The sequence below is a fragment of the Microchirus variegatus genome (genome assembly GCF_963457635.1).
Source record: "Microchirus variegatus genome assembly, chromosome: 15".
NCBI classification, from domain to species: Eukaryota; Metazoa; Chordata; class Actinopteri; order Pleuronectiformes; family Soleidae; genus Microchirus; species Microchirus variegatus.
Window position 1 is genome coordinate 22,604,537 of NC_139816.1, and position 2,726 is coordinate 22,607,262.

A 2,726-nucleotide genomic window follows, 5' to 3' on the forward strand; every position below is an offset into this window, starting at 1 on the left:
AAGCCAACACTACTCACCTGTGATCACAGCTGCTCCCCATCTCCTGCAATCAGCTCTAGTTATATACTCCATATATACTCCAGCTCCTCACTCACTCTGTGGCATGTGGACAAGAAATCTGGAAATCTTTCATCTGGTTCCTGAAGGTGAGCTTTGTGTTACTAACTGGCCTGTGTACTACACCTGTTTCATAGCCTGAATGACCAAGAACCTAAAAACCAATATAACTGTCTTATGATGTATGTTCTTCCAGAATGTCATACCAGAGACCTAGCTGTGCTTCACCCTCCCCCACAAAAATTCCGAGGTTGGGGGTGAAGCACAGTGATTTGCAACATAAATTTGATCTTCTTACTGTAAGTAAATGCCTATACATGCTTTATTTGAATTGTTCAATTACATAGATGTTAAATGTACTATATAAACACTAAATTCATGTATCACTATTCTTTCAACAGTATTCATGCAATGATCTAAATGTGCCACAACACAACGTAGCAATCAAAATTGTAGAGGCGGCTACAATAACTGTCAAAGAAATAAATGGCCTTGAAAGGGAAATCGCCTCCCAAAACGGTACTATTCAAGTCCTCCGGGCGAAGTTGAAGGAGACGCAACAGTGGTTGCAGACTCAAAAGAACAGCTGGCTTTCAAGTTGGTATACAACTACAATTTATACTAAACCTTGCATTCTTAACCTTTTTACTCAACCTTTTATGTCTCTCAATCAGATGAGGACCCAGCTGACAACAACAGCAATTACTGCAACCACTGCAACCGGTCTACTGACAAGGGGGGTAAGTATTAAACGCTTAATGGAGAAAATGCACTCATGCTAATGGTAATAACCCTTGTCTTCCCTTGCTCAGTAAAACGGGAAGGAGGAGGTTCCCGGGAAGGAGGAGGTTCCCGGGAAGGAGGAGGTTCCCGGGAAGAAGGAGGTTCCCGGGAAGAAGGAGGTTCCCGGGAAGAAGGAGGTTCCCGGGAAGAAGGAGGTTCCCGGGAAGAAGGAGGTTCCCGGGAAGAAGAATTATTCCCTAAATAAAAGCAATGAAAAAAAAAAAAAGTGTTGAAGTGTTTTTATGGACTTAATGAATGAGGTTGAAATGGGCTGCACACGTGTTTTTGGCTTCATGAGGGCTTTCCTAATTTGCAAAATATTGCTTGGTCAAAAGTATTCCACAGACCGTTGAAACCTCCCTTATTCACACACGACCCAGTTGTAATATGATTTTATTAGTCATTACCAGAGCAGAGCTTGTTGAAGGGCTGATGATTTAATTTGAGTCAGCAGTTGGACCAGGTAAACCTTGATGCAGGGAAGTTTACCTAGTAGCAGAATTAAGAAGTCCTGTACTATATGATCAAATTGCTTCAAATGTGCAGTTGGTTGTGAAAAGAAAGTTATCCTGACCAATTTGTTCCATTCTCCAACACAAAATGTCACCTTCAAAACTGCTATACTGTTTTCCCACTTTAAATGAGTGTGTTTTTAGTAGTACTTCAGCCAGAAAGTATTTGGGATGTAAGGTCCCATTGTTTTTTTTGTTTTTTTTAAGTGTTTGAAACCCTTTTTTCTTCTTGCTTGAAGTAAAACTAGGCTTTTTTTTGATGGTTCTCACCATTACCTTTAAAGCAAAAGCCCAGGGTTCGAGTCCCAGTTGGGAAATATGCTTTATGCATACAGTAATAGTAATACAGAACAAATCTTTACAGCAATGACCTGCCACAGTTCATTCAACAGTTTTCCACTCACCTGACTCCACCCCACTCTACCTGCTAGGACACACTTCATCAAGCCAACAGTACTCACCTGTGATCACAGCTGCTCCCCATCTCCTGCAATCAGCTCTCGTTATATACTCCAGCTCCTCACTCACTCCTTTGCCAACATTCAAGACGTCCCTATCCTACATCTGTTTCCTGAAATGATAGGTGAGTTTTGTGTTACTGTCCTGTTCTGTGTACTACACCTGTTTTATGACCTGTATGACCAAGAACCTACCTATCATTATCTGCGCCAGCAGCGCCACTTACAACCGTGTGTCTTTCTTTCTTTTTCTTCCTCCTCTCTTTTTTCTTCCTCTTCTAACTTCCTGATTGATAACTCCTCTTCATTTTCCTTCAGCTTCACACAGGTTAATGTGAGGTGACGTGGGGCCCCTTTAGGGATGTTTCCTACTGAGATGTCATTGCAAATCAACCCTTGTTTAAAGGAGACAGGGATGCGGCTGCTCACTGATGTTAACGCGTTTAATTTTGATAGCCCTAATTTTTTTTTTTTTTTTTTTGGAAAAACCGCACAAATCACCAGTTTGTGTAATCAGTGTTTCATTTATTTTTGCAACTTCTGAGAGAAAAAGGCAGCTAGTCTTAGCTTTTATTCATGCAATTTATTTATTATTTTTTGTACAGTAAGTTTTTATTTTGAATTAATACATGTTAACTTTTGTCTTAAGTTTGCCTTTGTGATTACATCATTGGAATCAGTTTATTTAAAAATCACTTAACTTAACATTAATACTAACTGTATTGTTTTGATGCCATAATTGCTTCCCCAGCCGCGGGCGCTTCCCCGGCCGCTTCTCCGGCCGCAGCCGCGGGCGCTTCTCCGGCCGCGGGCGCTTCTCCGGCGCTTCCCCCTGGTGCTTCCCCGGCCGCGAGCGCTTCCCTGGCCAAGGGCGCTTCCCCTGGTGCTTCCCAAGGCAGTAAGTATTATACACATT